Source organism: Lissotriton helveticus, chromosome 8 (assembly GCF_964261635.1).
Source record: "Lissotriton helveticus chromosome 8, aLisHel1.1, whole genome shotgun sequence".
NCBI classification, from domain to species: domain Eukaryota; kingdom Metazoa; phylum Chordata; class Amphibia; order Caudata; family Salamandridae; genus Lissotriton; species Lissotriton helveticus.
The window spans coordinates 449,905,255-449,925,272 of NC_136069.1; the positions used below are offsets into that span (position 1 = coordinate 449,905,255).

General features: G+C 46.6%; 1 protein-coding gene and 1 pseudogene across 1 annotated transcript in view; both read left to right on the forward strand.

Annotated features, from left to right (window-relative positions):
• The window catches only part of LRRC63 (leucine rich repeat containing 63), a 382,612-nt gene that overhangs the window by 121,302 nt on the left and 241,292 nt on the right, over nucleotides 1-20,018 (forward strand). The window lies entirely within an intron of this gene.
• On the forward strand, nucleotides 10,334-11,992 carry LOC144771676 (serine/threonine-protein kinase PAK 3 pseudogene; annotated as a pseudogene).

Consider the following 20,018-nt stretch of genomic DNA (forward strand, 5'->3'; position numbering starts at 1 on the left):
GGCACTTCCCTGTAGGAGAACAACAGACAGGGTAGGAGGACGTCCCATTTCCTCCGCAGGCTCTCGGGCAGACTTCTGATCATGCCCTTCAAGGTTTTATTAAACCTTTCCACCAAACCATTGGTCTGGGGGTGGTAAGGGATGGAGAACCGGTAGGTAACCCCATATTCCTTCCACATAGCCCGCATATACGCTGACATGAAGTTGGCCCCCCTGTCGTACACAACTTCCTTGGGGAAACCCACTCGGGTAAAAATCCCCATCAGGGCCCGAGCCACCGCAGGTGCAGTAACGGTCCTCAAAGGAATTGCCTCTGGGTACCGGGTGGCATGATCCACCAGAACCAGGATAAACCTGTGACCGGCTGAAGTGGGTGGATCCAATGGCCCGACGATGTCGATGCCCACCCTTTCAAAGGGGGTGCTAACGACAGGTAGTGGTTCCAGAGGAGCTTTTAGCTTAACCCCTGTTTTCCCACTGGCTTGGCAAGACAGACACGTCCTACAGAAAGTGTCGCACGCCACCCTCATCTGAGGCCAATAGAAATGGGGGACAAGCCAGGCAAAGGTCTTGTCCTGACCCAGGTGTCATGCCAAGGGTATTTCGTGAGCCAACTCCAAGAGGAAGGCTCAGTAACGTTGGAGGACTACCAAGGCCCGTGACGAACCATGCACCGGAGCCTTTGGTTCACTGTAGAGGAGACCATCCTCCCAGTAAATGTTGAAGTTCCCTGCAATGTTACCTGCTGCCTGGGCTTCGGCCTGTCGTCTCAGACCCTCAAGGGTAGGGCACTCCTTCTGCCCCAGACAAAACTCTTCCCTGGTAGGCCCTCCCTCCACATGCCATTCCGCAGGGATAGGTAGGTCCTCCAGGGAGACAACATCCCCCTCCGTGGACTCCGGGTCCACCAGGTCAGGTGTCCCATCCATCTCACGGGGTGTGGATGCCGAGGCAGGTTTCTCCTGTCCCCGGATCTTCCCTTTTTTGGCAGCCGGCTGTGCCTTTGTTCCGGGCTCCAGCCCTTGCGAACTCCCCCTCCGGGTAGTCGTGGACGGTGTGCTTGCACAGGCCCAATCAGGTGTACCCAGCATCTCTGAATGAGTCCGGAATTCCACCTCCTTCCAGGTATTGTGCTCCAAGTCATTCCCCAACAGACAATCGATTGGCACGGCAGGGCTCACCGCAACTCGAAGGAGACCTGCGACCCCTCCCCATTCAAAGGGAACTTCAGCCACAGGGTAGTGACCTAGTCTGCCGTCAGCCATCGCAGCTGGGTGGAGTACGTTTGGGATCACCTGCTCTGGGGACACCAGCTGACTCCTTACCATAGTCATACTGGCACCTGTGTCCCTAAGAGCCTCCCCTCTCTGGCCGTTGATGGTGACCCACTGCCCATACTTGGCGGTATTTGAGGGCACCTGGATCTTAGGAACCATCTCGCTGTCTCCCAGGGACACTAAGGTTATTCCCGCCCACTCACCTCCCTTATCTAAGGGCAATTCCTCTCCGAGCACTACACTAGCCACTCCTGGGGTTTTTCCTCCAGTGGGAGGGGGTGGTCTCTTTGGGCACTTGGGATCACCTTTATAGTGCCCAACCCCACCACATTCATAAAAGCGGACAACCCTTGGCTGCTGACTATGGTCAGGATGGGGGGTCTTCTGTGGGTTAATCTTAGGAGTGAAACCTGATCCCTTTCCTTGGAAACTGTTTTGGGGGCCTTTTGAGAACTCCCTCTTTTTGTCTCCCCCCTCTTTCTTCTGGGGAGCGCCCTGACCAGTCCTTTGGGAATCCCCTCCAGCCCCTTTTGAGGACACCCGGGTACTAGCCCAGATGTCTGCCTCCTCTGCAAGCTTCCTAGGGCTAGTCAGCTTGCTGTCCACCAGGTGTTGACGCAGCTTCGGAAAACATTTCTCGAGGAGGTGCTCCTTTAAAAACAAATCGTACAACCCCTCGTAGTCAGTCACCTCATTGCCTTGCACCCAACCCTCTAGGGCCTTCCTGGCGTAGTCCAAAAAATCTACCCAGTTTTGTGTAGCCAGTTTGTGGCTGTTCCGGAATTTCTGCCTGTATTTTTCAGGGGTCAGCCCAAACTTTCTGATCAATGCCACTTTCATGGTGGGGTAATTGGTCTGTTCCTCCTGCTCTAAGGCTAGAAGCGCATCCCTCCCTCCTGGAGGCATATACCGGTACAGACCACCGCCCCAATGACTCTCTGAGATCCCATGGGCTCTTAAGGAGACCTCATAGGCAGCCAGCCATTTGGCAATGTCGTCTCCCACACTAAAACTGGCGACTACGTCTTTGGGCAAATAGGGTCTGGGTTCCCTGGTTGTTTCTTTAGGTACGCTGCCACCAATAGGAGTACTGGAGGTCCCTACTTGTAGGGCTTTGTGGTCTAACTCCTTTAAGCTGAGCTCATGAACGAGCCTCGTCTCCTCCCTCTCCTTTTCCAACCTAGCTAACTCCCATTTTAATTGTCTTTCCTCCCTCCTGTCAGCTAAATCGGCTGCAGTCAGGCTCCTTCCTGACAAACTACTGCCTGCCCTCGAAGGTGTACTAGGACCGGGTAACAGATTCTCCCCTTTGGTTTGGGACAGCATCTCTGCTTCAATGACAGTGTCACGATCCTCCTCTTCCTCCTCCTTTTTCCCATCTGGGTGAGCTGCCACCCATGCTCTCAAGCTGGTTTGGAGTTCCACCTTCTTCGCACCACGCTTAAAGAACACCCCCCTTTCCTGGCAAAATTCCCTAAGTTGGGCCACTGTGTAGGTCTCCAACTCATCCAATTCAAACTCCATTTTACCAAGCGGGGCCTCAGACAGTTACTTTGGAGTATTCAAGAAAGAGGCGTTAAATAAGTGCTACCTCAACCCACCACCAGAAAGGAATAAAAAAAAAAAACAAGTCCAATTAGGGAGATCACTAGGAGAAAACTCCAGGTGTAGAGTACGTGGTGCACACTAAGCCACTGTCAAGTGGACGCAAGCACAAGCTCTATCCCACCGCTGAACACCAATATGTTGGACCTGGAGTTACCAGTCCACATAGGGTAGCCTGGCACAGAGTGGAAAGACCTATCTCAAAGGCAATATGTGCTATGCTTGCATCACACTTACCACAGTACCCCAGCACCCATCCACTAAAAGAAGACACCATACCTTTTCTTTAGTAAAATAAGCAAATTCTGCTTTATGATTGATTTGGTTAGCTTATTCTGTTTGGCATGTTTCATTTAAACACATCGAGCATTTCCTCATTTGACAATCCGCATCAATTAAAACTTCATATTACATTTGGTTCAAGAATCTCGTTCCTCCCTCCAGAAGAAATGTAGCTAATACATTGGCTTATTACGCTAGTTCTCAAGCAGATTCTCTTGCAGATTAATTAAGAATTAACAGGACGTACACATTACATCTATTCAGAGGCACAAGATTATGCAATACTACAATTAGGGCAACTTTTTGCGCATCTCTCTTAGTAAACCGATCTATGCAATGAGATAGCAGGAACCCGGACTACATACTCTCGGCAAATCAAGTACGGCCATTGAATTCAGTCAGTCAGGATTTTGAGTTTAGGCCTTGTAAGGTTTTAATTTCTGTTAAGCATCAGAATTGGGCCTGTGGCAGTTCTTATGGATGGCAGGTCCCTAATGCAAATAGGTTTGTCTTGTCAAATTGAGCTCCCTTGGCCCGCCTGACATCTACAACTTGGGTTCCAGAAATTAGGCCATCCACCAGCCCATGACAATTCTTCCGTTGTTGTGTCCCACACTAGGCCCCAGTTCCCGGCTTACTTGTAGGTTTAGTGTTGTTCGTCTTGGATTCAGCCGACACGAGCAGCTGAGAGAGTTCACACCTTCCCCGGCAGTCACTGGATTAAGTGTCTCCTTCCCCTCACAGACAAGGCCGACTTACACACTGGGCCTGCGCTGCAAAGGGGGCGCTTCAATGGTACTCCGCAGCTGAAATTGATACAGCTCAGCTACGTTAGTGTCTGTGGTGCGGCCCGCCCCCTATGGGAAGCCGTCAAGCCCTCCTCTGGGCCTGCGCATATGAGGGGACGCTGGAAGGCCACACTATCGCTTCCGTCACCTTCACCTCAGGAAGAGGCAGCGGACTAGCGGCTCCTCACTCTACGAAGGGGGGGTCGAAACACCCACGCAGCCACTCCCAGCCCCAATGTCACAGGTGAGAGGGGCAAGTTGGCACAGGAGAGGGGATCACTTGAGGATGTGGGAGGGATCGAAGGTTAACAGTCTCCTTGTTCTTCCTTCCCGCCCCCCTGAAAACAACCAGTGTCCCCAGGTAGCTCTCACTCCCACAGGTCCCAGGGGCAGTACTTTTCGCTCAGTCAGAGCCCCAAATGTTACTCAAGAACCTCTCAGCAAAAGCGACCACTTTTCCCTTTTCTTTTCTGTGGAGACACCGGGGCAAGTATCACCAGGGAATCTCCAGGCAGGGCCAGGTCTATGAGTAGGGGGGCGGTGGCAGCGGTAAGGAAGCAACCCTCAGGAGAAGTCAACCCACTCACGGCCCTATCCCCCTGACCCTCAGGAGAAGTCAACCCACTCACGGCCCTATCCCCCTGACGCCACAGCCTGCACTCCGGCCAGCCTTATCATGAACCAAAATGGCCGACTAAAAGAACTCCCTTATATAACCTAGGCCCATGTCACCAGAAAGGACCAGAAGGTTCTAGATCTACCCAATGCTAGCCTATGACCCTGAGGTTACATTTTGACAGCTGACAGGCCACCATTTTGCGAGGGTAACTGCTCTACCTCCATTTTAAAGGAGCACCTGCACCTCACTACCAATAAGTGTAAATAAGGCGCCCAGAGACTTAAAAGTTAGCATCCAGATAAAAAAAAATGAGTGGACACCCAGGTAAAATTCAGAGGCCAAAAAGGGGATAAAATAAATATTAATGAGGAGGGACCACCCAAAGGGCTGACAGGTCTAACAGCGGCAAGTTAAAAGGAATTAACAAAAGTTTCTAGTGCAAAATAGCAAACGATAAAAGCCCAGTTTGGTTAATGGGCAGCACATATCAAAGCACAAACACTGTTACAGTTATCGGCACGTCCGTGCTATTCCTGGCAATAAGAGGGCCATTGTCCAGCACCATCCTAGTAGTATACAACAGAGCAGGCTAGGCCAGCAACTATAGCCTGAGGCCCACAGTGCCACCATCCTCCAGAGCATCCTCGTTGAATGAGCAATAGTAGTTTAACAGGCCCAGCAACGCTAGCAAGCACAGCCTAAGAGTCCTACCAAACCAGGGCTCTCCATAGAGTTGATGCAGAGTCCACTGGAAGTACAGGAAGTTTCAGAACACATGTGAGCCTTACCAGCCTGAACCAATGTGGTAAAGACAACTGCCACATAGATAATTTAAAGTATATCTAAAATATTCGAAGCAGCTTGGCACGTGAAATCAAAATTGTCTCAGTGGTTGAGGATTCCAGTCATGTGCACTTCAGTGAGGAATGTTTCCCTAGAGCTAGACATCTCCAGCAGTGTGAGAGTACTACCACTACTTGCACCTGCCACCCCTGAGTGAGTGTTTCATCTGTCAATGGTTTCTCTGTGCTTCTGTTATTCCATGTAGTATCAGCTTCTCATAGTAGTGCTTTCTTATTGCTAGAAATCTCAAGGAGTGTTTGCTTCCCAACTCTTCCCCTGTTAATGCGTTCTAGTATCTTGTGGATTGAAGGTAGTTCCTGCTTCCTCCAGCAGTTCCTTTTCAGTGCTCATGGGCTCCAGCATTGTGAGTTCTTACAGCAGCGCCTTCTCAGTAGTAGTGAGTTTCAGTCCGCAATGCCTTCTCAGTAATATCAGGATTCCACTGGATTATGTCGTCATTGCTAGAGGATTCAACCAGGGTGCTCTTCCGTCTACAATGCCTTGTCTTTTCTTTCATAAAGCATAAAGCTCAGGCACTTCCACTCCGGTGGTGGGGTTCTCCAGAAGCGTGAGCTTCTTCTACTAATGCTTTCTCACGGCTTTAGGATCCCTGGTACAGTCTGCCTTTTCCAGCAGAGAGATCCATTTGCCAGTAGATATACTGTATACTACTACACAGAGCTTTTTACTTCCCCAATACACATAGGGGGATATTCTCAAGAAGGTGTGATATTACTGCAAATTGAGCTTAATGCAACATTGCATATCGCAGGAAAATAACGCTGTGTTAATGGCGTATTCACATCACAGCGGTACTATGCGATAGGCCCATGATAACGTGTCAAATGTTATCGTTATAACCAACGAGACGCTGAAAAAATGCAAAGCACCAATGCAAAAATAGTAGCGATGAGGCCAGTCGCGATACAAGCATCAGCGAAAACTAGCGATAGGCATGCTATTCCCACTCGTCATTTGGGAAAATGCTCCATAAAAGCAAAGTAAAAAAATGCTAAGATGACAACGTAGGAGCACAACCCCACTGCCGTGACGTAGAACAAATGACCATTGTCCCGCATCAGATAGGCATCTCCCCACAAACAGCCACAATGTACAGTGACATGCATTCTTTATGTAACCTGCGCCAATGCGGAAACATACGTGAAACCACATATCCTCTTCACATCGTAGAGGGACAATCAACACCCCCTGCACACAGACTTCCCATGTCTATGTCCAAATGATAATGAAAGCATTGACTAATGTAGGAGCAATGACTCCCCCTTACGTACATGTTGCCCATGTCGTGGGAGTTGAGTCGCAGGGTGCATCCCTGCATCATGGCGGCACATATCAGAGCCCAAAAGAGACCCTTTTGTCACTTGTAGGCCACAAATGACAGCCAAAATGGAATGAATTGGGATACACAGAACTGGCAGTTTGAATACATAACACCCTAAACAGCCTCACTGCACAGATGTGACACACCCACCATCCATGAGCAAATTCCAAAATTGCCAACACTTCATGTCGCACCCACACTTGTCTGAGTGAAGTGCCTGTACAGATGAGTGACATGCACACAGGGAATGTGTCTTGGAATGCATTTATTTGCACATACTGTCCCATGATTGCTAAGTACCATGACAATGTGACGTCAACATGAGAAGAAATTGTCAATGATGGTGTTCCTACGGGCTATTCCTGCTGTGGCTGCAGTGTGATGTGGTCCACCTGCCTCATCTTCATCATCATCGTCCGGTGCATCTGGCACTCGTATCCATGGGGCATTGCTGTGTACACATATGTTGTGCGACACACAACATGCAATGATCATCTTGCACATGATATCTGGGCTGTACAGGATCCTTCCACCTGTGATATCCAGGCACCTGGAACGTGACTTCAATATGCCAAATGTGCTCTCCACGATGCCCCTAGTGCTATTGTGGGCCAAATTGTACTGCCTCTGGGCCTGGGTGTGTGGGGCTCGGAGGGGTGTCATCATCCAAGCACAGAGTACATATCCTTGGTCACCTGTGACAGTGCAGAGAGACATGAGTCAAGACAACGTACTGCATGATGTGTTGGCAGGCTGACTAGTTCATTGGTGTGTGATATGTGTGAGTTAGTGGTTCCTGTACGACATGAACTGCTTGTGCAAATGAGCGGCATCAATGTGTATTACGTAGCCTCAAAGCTGCACCTCCCTCCCCCCCGAGCATAGTCACTGGTGTGCGCAGCGAAGTTGCATCACTTGCACCCCTATGGCACACCATTGTCATGCCTGTCTGCGCATGTCCACAAGCCGGACTACGACACAGTGATGATGTGCGCTGACAGTGGCCGGCCACGTGTGTGTGGGCCCATTGAAAGGACAGGGCCGACACAGTTGTAGAGTTCATGGCTGGCTAAACTTGCGATGCGGATGAGGGCAGACATTTGGCGCATACTGCGCTAATAGCAACGCACACAACAGTTGTCATGTGATCCCTTACCCAGAGCGAGCATGCCCTCCCTCATGTACTCCTTTGGCTGAGGCCGCACTCCGGGGGCATGCCACATAGCAACATCATCCATTGCGGGACGGATGGCGCAGACACTACAACAGAGACACATGCATGAGTAACTTCCTTGGCAAGGCCTGAACTTAACCACACCCAGATCCACGTGTGGCGGAGCCACACCCCTATGCTGTACTGTCCCACGCCTGTCCACTTCGTTTACGCTCACAGGGAGGTACGACACGGCTACATGGCCTAGGTCTACCCCACTGCCTGCGGTGACATGGTTGTACCCGCTGTACACAGCACAATGTAATGTGGCATGGCCCACGGCCCTCATGCATACATAATGACCACACGGACACACTGAGTGAGTTTGTGGCACGTGCGCCCGGCCCCTTTTATTGCTAGGGTCACATGTCCAGTGACGCCTGTGCTGGATGGGTGTTGAGTAGTGTAGGCCACCCCTCAGGGTTTGGTTGGTGCTGGCAACCATCACAACAGTGATCAGACAATCAGCAGTACATGGTTCAAACAGCAAGGGCCCATGATTAGAGCTGCACAGAGTTACTGGCCCCAGATGCACTGCGGCCGGCACAGGCACACCACCACGGGACGTGAATTGTGCTGCACTGAGGTAGGGTCTCGCGAACTGAGCAGGTCCTCGTCGATGTCCAAGAAGAATGTGGCAGAGGGTTGCGGGGGACAGTGGAAGGTGTCCTACCAGGGCATGATGTAGAGGGCAGAAGCAAGCAGAAACAGGCAAATGGCGGAGTTGAATGCTACAGACTCTTTACCAGCATGTCAGTATCAGCTACATGATGATGAAGACAACCCCCATTCCATGAACTCCGACACCACCAAAGTTCACCCAGAGAGTGCCCATGGATTTCAGGGCACTTGCTTAGTAGCACCATAGCTGAAAGGGGAAGCAGTCTGGGATGAGGCCTGTACAATGACATAAACTCTGCCATGAAGAGAGCAAGACTCAGTTCAAATTGTGTGATCTACTCAACCGCAGTCTGTGCCGGAGTCAGTGGTCAGCAGGGGCCCACAGCCACGTGTCGTAGGCCTGCGATGCACAGTTAAGGGCACCAGTGCAGTTGTTGGTAGTGTCGCATCACCTTCGTAATGGAGAGACATTTCTCCTCCGGACTAATGCATGTCTTCCTCTTACTCCTCTCCTTGTGTACTGTGACATGAATACTGCCATGAAAACATCAAGACTCCATTCCAAATGTGTTTTCTAGTTGACCGCAGTGTAGGCCAGAGGCAGCGGTCAGCGCGGGTCAACCGTTGTCGAGCCATCTCATCCTGGATCTCTAACACGACGTTGGAAGGGCATGTGGAGACGATTTGTGGTTCATGGAGGTAGAGCTAAGCAGGTGTGTAGCGTGCGACAATGCCGTGTCGGGCCTGGTACGAACTGTATTGGATTGGTGTGGGGCCTGCAGGACCCCGCAGTGTAGTCCGGATGCCGAAGTCAGCAGGGGCTCACGGACATGTTTGGTTGGAATGCCAAATACAGACTTGGTGGCACCACATCGAAGGGAGTATAGTGACATAAACTCAGCCATAAATGTGTACTCTGCCAAAGTGTAATCAAGACTCAGTTCCAAATGTGTGAAATACTAGTCCGCTGTGTCAGCCGGTGGAGTACTTAAACGAGAAAGGAGTACTGCGGGCCTGTGTCGCGGAGGCCGTGATGGTCTGAGGAGGCTGGCAAGGTCGGGCCTCGGACTTGGAGCTTGCAGCGGCACATGGTGGGCCATCCATGACACACGCCGGTGTTGGCAGGTGAGCAGTGATGCCTGAGTGTGCAGGGGTGGGCAAGACGGCTTCATGGACCAGTGGTCCGGGGTGCAGCAGGCGCACATGATCGCAAGCAACACCGCTCACGGCGTCGGTGTCGGCGTCATGCCTCGTGAGAGGCACCGACCCTGGCAGAGGACCACGCCCAGGGCTACATGCTTTTTATTCACACCCCCACTCCGGGCCAGCCCACTCTGCACACGCTTACAGGGGGGACTTAACAAGCTACATTTCTGTGATTCCCCCCCCCCCCCCCTGGCTGGGGTGACATGGTTGCGTCCACTGTCCACTACACTCCATTCACCAGCGGTGTATGTGGACATGGATATATGTGTGGTCTGCATATTGCAGTCTGTCCAGCACATCCACGCCACACTTGGCATTGTGTACATTCTCATTCATCGGTCACCTGCCTCCTTCACACATGCCTGGGTCTCACCTCTCCCCACATTCTGCTATTGTGCTGCTGCTGATGCTCGCATTGGAGGTCGGGAGCCGGGCTTGGGCCAGAATGGGGGGCCTGCGGGTGGACTGAGCCGGGGAGGGGGCCACCGAGCACGCGCACCGGGACTCGGGAGGGGCACGGTGCAGTAAAGCCACGGACGCCGGCAGGAGGTTGTGAGGGCTGCTGAAGATGTCCGATAGTGTGGATACTGACGAGAAACCTCCGGCTCCTCCACTGAGAATGAACAGTAACAACCGTGACTCTTCGATATTGAACCACGGCTCCAAACCACTCCCAATGGCCCCTGAAGAGAAGAATAAAAAAGCCAGACTACGTTCCATCTTCCCAGGAGGAGGGGATAAAACCAATAAGAAGGAGGAGAAAGAACGCCCTGAGATCTCTCTTCCTTCAGACTTCGAACACACAATTCATGTGGGGTTTGACGCCATCACTGGTGAATTCACTGGAATTCCGGAGCAGTGGGCACGGTTACTCTAGACGTCTAACATTACTAAACTGGAACAGAAAAAGAACCCACAAGCTGTCCTAGATGTCCTTAAATTTTATGTTTCCAAAGAAACTGTGAACAGACAGAAATATATGAGCTTCACATCAGGAGATAAAAGTGCGCATGGATACATTGCTACCCACCCTCTGAGCACAAAAACAGCCTCTGAGCCTCCTCTGGCTCCCCCTGTATCAGAAGAGGAGGATGGAAAGGACGAAGAGGAGGAAGATGACAATGAGCCGCCACCTGTCATTGCACCTAGGCCTGAGCATACAAAATCCATCTACACACGCTCTGTAATTGAACCCATTGCTTTATCAGCACCAACAAAGGAGGAGACAACCTCGTCGGTGACCACTCAGCCTGAAAACACCTCAACCACAAGCACTTTGTACATAAATACAGACCGACAACAAAAGAAGTCCAAAATGACAGACGAGGAGATCTTAAAAAAACTGAGAAGTATTGTGAGCGTTGGAGACCCTAAGAAGAAATATACAAGATTTGAAAAAATTGGTCAGGGAGCTTCCGGTACTGTTTACACAGCGATTGACATTGCCACGGGACAAGAGGTGGCGATAAAGCAAATGAACCTCCAGCAGCAGCCCAAAAAGAAATTCGTTATTAATGAAATATTAGTCATGAGGGAAAATAAAAACAGCAACATTGTAAATTATTTAGACAGTGACCTGGTTGGGGATGAGCTTTGGGTAGTTATGGAATACTTGGCTGGTGGATCCTTGACCAACGTTGTTACAGAAACGTGTATGGATGAAGGACAGATAGCAGCTGTTTGCAGAGAGTGCCTCAAAGCCTTGGATTTCTTACATTGAAACCAGGTGATCCATCGAGACATCAAGAGTGATAACATTCTTCTAGGAATGGACGGATCTGTGAAATTAACTGATTTCAGTTTCTGTGCTCAGATTACCCCTGAGCAAAGTAAACGGAGCACAATGGTGGGCACTCCCTACTGGATGGCACCTGAAGTTGTGACACAGACATCTGGTCCTTAGGAATTATGGCAATAGAAATGGTGAAAGGAGAGTCCCCTTACCTTAATAAAAATCAGCTCAGGGCATTATATCTCATAGCTACTAATGGTACGCCAGAACTCCAAAATCCTGAGAGGTTATCTTCTGTTTTTCGAGATTTTCTCAATCGCGGTCCTGAAATGGATGTGGACAGGCAAGGGTCAGCCAAGGAGCTTTTACAGCATTCTTTTTTTAAACTAGCCAAGCCTCTCTCCAGCCTGACTCCATTGATCATTGCAGCAAAAGAAGCAATCAAAAATAGCAGTCGTTAGCATGGAGAGTAAAAAAAGAGGATTTCTCCTGGGACTATTTTGTTACCCTCTAATCAATATTAGCGATGGGTAATGTTCCTGTCAAACAACTCTCACTTTTTTATATCATACTTCCATTTCTCATATATTCAGTTCCTCAAGGGTAATTAAGTGGCATCAATTAAACAACAGAACAGGCAGGAGGTTGTGAGGGCTGCTGAAGATGTCCGATAGTGTGGATACTGACGAGAAACACAGTTTATCTTTAATAAAATTAATAATGACATATAATGTGACAACCAATAAATAAATATAAAGAATAATTAAAAAGTCCTATTGACCAACAGTTTTGACTGTGCATGGGATTAAAATTACAGTTTGTATGAAATGACAATATATAAAAACCAAAATACTGGAGAGCTAACAACCAAGTGAAGTGCAAAAAGTAAAAAGCATCTCAATTTCCGTTACTCCACATTGAACTCAATCTATATTTTTTTAAAACAGGTGTCCATTAATCATTTCATCAAGAGCAACACCCGTATGGTTCCGTGGATGTAATATTCAATGATGCGTCGACGCTTTTCGGTAGCTCATGTATTTCTCTATGCCACTTTCTTCAGGACAATGTATGTGTAAAATAGCTCTCTTCTCGTAACAGCATGTATATCCTATTTAAAACAATTAGGTACAATTAGACAATGCTCTATGAGCGATTTGTTTTCTATGCCCTATAGTGCCTAAGTCTATGTTTCAGCATTGTGTTTAGACAATTTAATCAATTCTATAATTCGTTTAACATTTTGTTACCCTCCCAAGGGACATTGACTCAGTGGTTATGATACAAGTTATCAAAAAAGGGGGGGGGCAAAAGGAAGGAAGGAAATAAATAATTACCTCACAACTCTATTCCGTGTTTATGAGAAAATCCTACAGACTAAAGATGTCATAATCCCCCTCGAGGAACCCAATTTTTACAAAACCCTCATTCATTCGGACTCTCTCATTCATTCATTCATACTTTTCCTAATTTCCTTAATGTGGGTGAGGATGACCAGGACCCACCTTTTAGGTTCTGAATAACGTTCCAAGGAATATTCTGGTTTGTCTCCGAACAATACCAGACCATGTACTTCAGATACACCTTGGGGTCTTCTTTTCCTGTGATAGAGGTCTAAATAGAAAATGATGGTACATAATTATTTTGTAGTCTTAGTATTAAGTCCTAAGGCTTATCAAGACTCTTTGCTCTTGCTTGACCTACCCGATTATTCAGAAAACTGTTTTCATTGGAGTCGGATGCTGTGGAACAAGCGGGGCTTACAGAGCTCCATGCGCTTCTCTATGAACGATTTATGTGTTCATAGATGTCTCAATCTGGAAGAACCAATAATCCAATATTTTAGCTATGGATAAAGCTATTTTTGGCCAGTTTTATTTCTAGGTTATTCATTCGGTTTATATGGCTTCCCTGATTTTGTAAAAGGGATTCACCAAGGATGTATATAGATCATACTCACCACAACATGGTGATATCACTGGAATGTACTTCTAATGGTTATATTGGGCAGTTTCCTTAATCCCGTCTTCAATACATGTAGGTATTAAGATCTAGGAATAATGCATATTATAACAAGGGGTCATTTTGTGTTATTTTCTACTCCTCCTTGTATCAAATAGATATAGACATGTAAGTTCTCTCTAATGTAGCGTTGGTGCAATGTAATGGTAGCCTCTATTTTTAAGGGAAATGTCATGTGGTACAAATAAGTCTCTTTTCCTTAGTCCATACTCGTACGCTCCTCACAGTAAAGGCCATAAAAAAATTACTGGTTTATTATTAAACAATGAGCAACGAGTATATAAGCTTCCAATTTAAAGCTCGCCTTGTTAAGGCCAAGCTTAAACATGCATTTGTAAGACATATTTAGTTTAGAATGTATTCCCTGCCTATGCATGATTAAATGTGATTCCTACTATTCTAAAAGGATGCCCGATTCAAGAATGTCCTGAGTATTCATTCACTAAAATCGGCTCCCACAGTTGATAAACTATAGCCCTTCTCGTCAATCAAAAGTATCTATGGTTCACTTACTTTTATGCACGTTAGTTCCAAGTGCGTCACCCTTCTGCCGTTTTTAGTAGATCAAATTGCGACTATTTTTGGTGCTCCCTTTTATATACAATCTAAATGCCGGCACCTGTGTCGAAGCGCGTCAGTTGGATCACGTGACTGTGCGCTTTGGTAGGTGGCTGACGTTCTTTGCGTGCAGTGATGTTTACATTGGTTTAAAGGGACTGTACCCTAATCTGTCCTACGTTTGTTGTTTTGCAATACCCTCATGTATTTAGTTATATGCGTAGGTCCGGGGTTCGATTCTAGGTGTCTATGTATCCGTTCTGGACCCATTTCCACCAGTGTTAGTGAAATTGATCCTAAATTGTGGTGACCAAACTGCATAATAGCCACTTGAATAATTTGATGTCGCCGTTTATAATCACAGTAAAGGTAGACCTAAAGATCTTATTACCATTTCATTCTTTATCATACTGATTATCTCATATTATTATTTCGCTCTAGTGGGTAGGTTTACATTCTTTGCTTGCGATGTTATTTACATTGATTAGGGGGAACCGTACCTGAATCCACCCGATGTCTGTTGTTTTCAAATCTCCTACTATCATTAGTTATATGGATAGGCACAGAGTTAGATTCCTGATATCTATGTATCATTTCTGGACACATTTCTACCAATGTTAGTCACGATAATCCTCAGTTGTGGCTCCCAAACTAAATCATAACCGCTCAAACCAATAGGTGTGGACGGTTATAATCAGTTAAATTCCTTTTCTTACTCATTAGCTCATACTATTGTTTCGGAACTATATCTTTCGATATGTACCACGTGTTTGTTGGTATATTATACTGTCCACCTTTGCAGAATTCCATGGCCGGTTCATGGAATCTACTTACAGTGGGTCAGCAAACAACCCTCATAAGGCTACTCTAGATTTTATAAACAGAACATTATCTCTTCTGTATGTGTAGGTTTGAGACCTAGTTATCCGCTAAGTAATAATGCTCATCCACTCCTCTCTAGTGTTCAGTCCCCTCTTTACAGTATTCAATATGGAGATATACCAATGTTCGATGCAGTGGATGACCTTCTCCTGATTTAGTCACCGGCACACGAAGACTCGGGAGTTGGCCTCCCGTCTTTATAGCGTTTCACACTCAAGTCTTTGTACTTTCATGCGTCCTCCCTGCTCCTTCTCGTCACAGCGACGCCGGGTCCGTCTTCTGTTTATGCGAAACAACGGATCCGGTGACTAAATCAGGAGAAGGTCATCCACTGCAGCGATTCGCTCAAGAAACAAACGAAATACCAGTAAGAAGTATTTCTTTTATCGGTGGCTCCTCCGAACAGTGTGTAACGCCATACGTACGACCATAAAGACATTTCCCGCAAGGGAAGCACTGATAGCCAACAGACCCACAAGATTGAAGGGATACTGAGGCAAAACGAACCACAATACACAATTGGGTTCTGAACCAATGATTTTAACAACTGTTAACTTTGAGAATCTGTCCTGAAGAAGGTGCTCGATAAAGAAAAAAATCGAAACGCCGCGTCGACTTTTTCATGATACTTGTTTTATGTATTATGTTTTATTTTTTATAAACTGTGTATAAAATTATAATGTGTAACTACCCATGTTTTTAAAAAAATATTTATGATCGATATTGCATGTGAAATAATAAAAATGTGTATCCAAATTTTACAAAAACCATCTGGGATTATCTTTGTTAATTGATTTATATTGCGAGCAACAATAACGTTAAACTTGTGGGTAGCTAGAGCACCTTTACAGTATTGATATACCAGAACTTCTTTGCCTTTTACCTTTTTCCATACCCTAACATCACAAGATAGGTCCGTCCTGTGCCTCTTAATTGTGAACAGATATGTTTCTATGGCTTTCTGTAATCGGGGTGCATTTGGAGTCCTCTTTAGCAGAAGCACATTTGTGTGCAGATTAATCTCCTATTGCTAATCGTAAGCACAAGTACTTAGTTTATCCGACCTCTGGTTACACTGCATCCACTAATGCAAATTAATGCATTGTTTCACTGTGTCTAGAACCCGCATCTCCAGTCTTCCTGTATTGAGGATTGGCTTACTGGTAAACTGTGATAAAATGGTGTATGTGTGGGGGCAACTGGTTCCTCTGGTAATTCATGGTACTTATCCTTTCTTTTGACGATAACGTGTATATTCGAATACCTGTGATGTGTAGAGAAGCACGAACATAAGGTTGGCAGAAGATGGGGTCTGGTTTACTGTAGGAACCTTTGTAATGAGGAGATGTGAGATCTGTCTGGATAAAGATGCAGGCTGAGGTGCCATGCCGTTGATGGCTTGTGTACATTGTTGTCCCAGGTTTCCACTGTAAGTTGTGCTGTAGCGTCTGGTGGGTGGGCATGTTCTTTGGCATTTTGTATGTGACTTTGTGACGTGTGCATTCCCAGAGTTGTGAATTGCATGATGGAGGATTTGAGGTGTGTGGTGTGTTCATTTGGTAATTACCAACGATCAGAGCATTTCCGTAGGTGCCAGCCTGGAAGCGCTGGTTGATTATGGACTGTCGGAAGATGTATGCATCATGCACACTACCCAGGCAGTGTGCATGATGCATATATCTTCCGACAGTCCATAATCAACCAGCGCTTCCAGCTACCCAGTTGGCGACGACATTGGTGAAGAGTCCTCGGTGGTCCACTATTGCCTGCACATTGATGGAATGCATGTGCTTTCTGTTGAGGTAATTGTGTGCAGTGTCGGCAGGGGGCACAAGTAGGACATGTGTGCAGTCAATTGCCCCAACACATGCGGGAAGCCAGCTATGGCGTAGAAGCCTTGCTTGGCCTCCAGCTGTTTCTGCGCAGTGTGGGGGAAGTATAGGTATTGGGGTACCAAGCTGATGATGGCATCCAGGACAGGTTTGAGGAACTTTGATAGGGCTGGCTGTGAGACTCCTCCGACTCTGACGGTTGTCGGTTGAAAGGTACCAGAGACCAACAGAGGCAGCACAGCCAGCAGCTTTGTCTGAGGTGGGATGTTGGTTGCCCGCTGTGTTGGTACCGTCAGCCTGTGGGCAATGATGTTCAGGATGCGGAGGATGGTTGTCCTTTTGAGCCTGTAGTGGGCAATGACATACTCTGGTGTCAGTGAGGCTGGTGTGTTTTCTGAAGGTCCGCTGTCTGTGTCAGAGCTGCCTCTGTGGTGGTCTGGGGGCAGCGGTGGTCCAGGGGGGGTGGCGGGTCTGGGGGTAGTGGCGGTGGGTCTTGTGGCCCTGTTTGGGCTCCGAGCTGCATGATCAGTAGCTCCATGCCTTCTGTTTGTCTTCAGGTGTGGCTCTGGGCTATGCTCCATTTTCTGGTGTAGGCTGTTGTCCAACTTTACACCAGGTCAGAGCAGGTGTTGATTTCCTGCTGCTAACGTGCCTTATCGCCTGTTTTGGGTTCTTATCGCCGATCTAGCTGGTTGCTGAGATTGTTGCGGTGTGGTGTTGTTGCGGCTTTTTGCACTGGAACGTCTACTCTGCATCTCATTAGCGTTAGTTGCCAGGGTCATCTATGGCAATGTTTTTTGCAGCTGCTATCGCAGGAAAACTGGTGAAATGGGCTGTTAGAAGAAGCTTGTGAATGGGGCGATACATTTATCGCCACTTTGGCTGCGATAAAGTGCAGATAACTCGGCGATACATCCTTGAGAATATGCACCACCGTTTTTCTTTTAAACCCTGAGATGTTTAGTACTTCAACATTTTAGCAGGGACTTCCAGGGCTCTATAGTTTGGCCCCAGACAATTTGAGTTACATTCCTACTAACTTCTCAAGCGCGTCTTTGTTCCCCCAGAATTATACACCTGTGCTGGTAACTCAAAATGAGGAGGTCATTCTATTCCAACCCCTATTTCCCCCCACTTTCACAGCATATGTTTCCTCTCCTCCATTCTAATAACCTTAGATGAAAAATAATGCATTTGACTTATGCTTTTAATTATGTACCAATAACAGGATTGCATGTCCTTATTATTGTCCAACTTCAAAGCATCTATGAAGGTTAGAAAATACATATTGCAATATACAACATCAAGCTAACAAACCTAGATTGCATTGACAGTTGAGCTGCAAGGTCTACAAGTAACTTAACTCAACTTAAAATACAGAACCTACATTACAATATTTTATAAGACATACCAATGTATTTTAATTATTCTGTCAGAGAGGAATGTCATAGAGGTACAGTTTTTTGTCACAGAATATCAACTATAAAGTAGGTGCCAAAAGTCACAGAGATTCAAGAATTAACCGCAAAATTTTGAAAAGTGTGATTATCGTCATGCGTTTTGTGCACGGTATTCTCACTAAGGGATTTAGGTGACATGATGGTAATCCAAACTTCTTTTTTCGAGTCGGAGGAAGAATTCTAGTTTTTTAGTATCATTTTTGGCACTATCAGGCGCCTGACAATCCCGTTTTTGTGTGCTTTCTCGCACATAGGCCAAGTTGAATCATCATTGAAGACAATTTGTGCCTTGAATATACCAAAAAGTTTTTCTTCTTTTAGCTATTTCAACCCACTAGTAAATAAGTTTTCTGCAGTCCACAAACATGCAGTAGATTTGCACTCTGCTGGATGCTTCTCAAGGAGTCAACTTTTTGAAAAGTGTCTATTTTGATTAGTTTGTTTGGTCTTAAATTCTCCGACGGATATAAAGTAGCTGTTACCCCCGTGAAATTTGCAGGATTTTGGCCACTTCATGTTACTATTTAACGCAGAGTCCTTGTCAAATTCCGGCAATCGCCGCATGGCTGAATTTTTCTCCCGCGAGGCTCAAGAATATGCAAGCAAGATGTTGCGTCCCTAGCACGATTTAACGAGGATGTCACAGTCAGAGGGCAGCCATTCAAGTAGATTTGCTGCTATCCGAGAAGATTTTCTAGAATTCTGCTGAATATCCTGGTTTTTTTCCATAACTCCCCGAAATTCTGCTGAGTGAAACTCTCTGGAGTTCTGCCCACCCCGAATATAAAGTTTTGCATACAGAGGCTTGTTTTCTGTATTGACGGAATGCCGTAGTTCAGGTCCTACACCCAATGTTTTCTACCTTTTTTCTAGTAGTTAAATATGTTTTTTTGCTATGTATTTGTAAATCATGGAGGTGAAGCCAAGGGTTTGCAGAGAGACAGGAGATAGCAACTTAACTAAATGTAATTATGTTTGCCATAATTCTGTTATGATTATAATTTTAATGATGCTCCTGTTTTTTACGGAGGAAGTTTCGAGCCTGTATGTCAAATCATGTATCTGAAATCATGTTATTGAACCAGGCCTGGGTAGGTGGGAATGGGGTACTGGGTGATTTAGGAAGGAGTAATCTAAATAAACACTTAACGCAGTCTGCATAATTATATCAGTACCTTCACATTTTGGATGCAATTCACAAGATGTTTTCTAACGTAAGGTGTGAAAAAGTGATATTTACACCTGGACTTCTCATATCTTGAATACCAAAATCAGGATCTGCCTTATTTTAGGTGTGGAGATATCTTCTATGACAGTTGAATTTGCTAACATCTTGCAAATGTTCTTTAGTCTATGACATAGTGTGTGTTTCTAGAGGAGTAACATGCAAATATTGTGAACACTCATAGTCATAACTGTATATTTCATACCCCTTTCTGATCTTCGAAATTTATGACTGCACTAAGATGTCATGCAAGTGTGGGAAAGGGCACCAAAGTTCTCAATTTTCACGGGGTAAAGGGGATGACGGTTCAATGGAAATCAATGTCGTCAATAACCAACATTTCACATTTCATTGAAGAGCTACACTAACACTAGATTTTACAGGTTGTACATCTCACCTGCTGCCCAGATTAACTGGTACTCCGTGCCCCGGTCGTGAGCAGACCCCAGCTGTTATTATTGCCCAGATGTAGCACAGCAAGTTGTCCCAACCTGTGGTGATGATGTTTCTG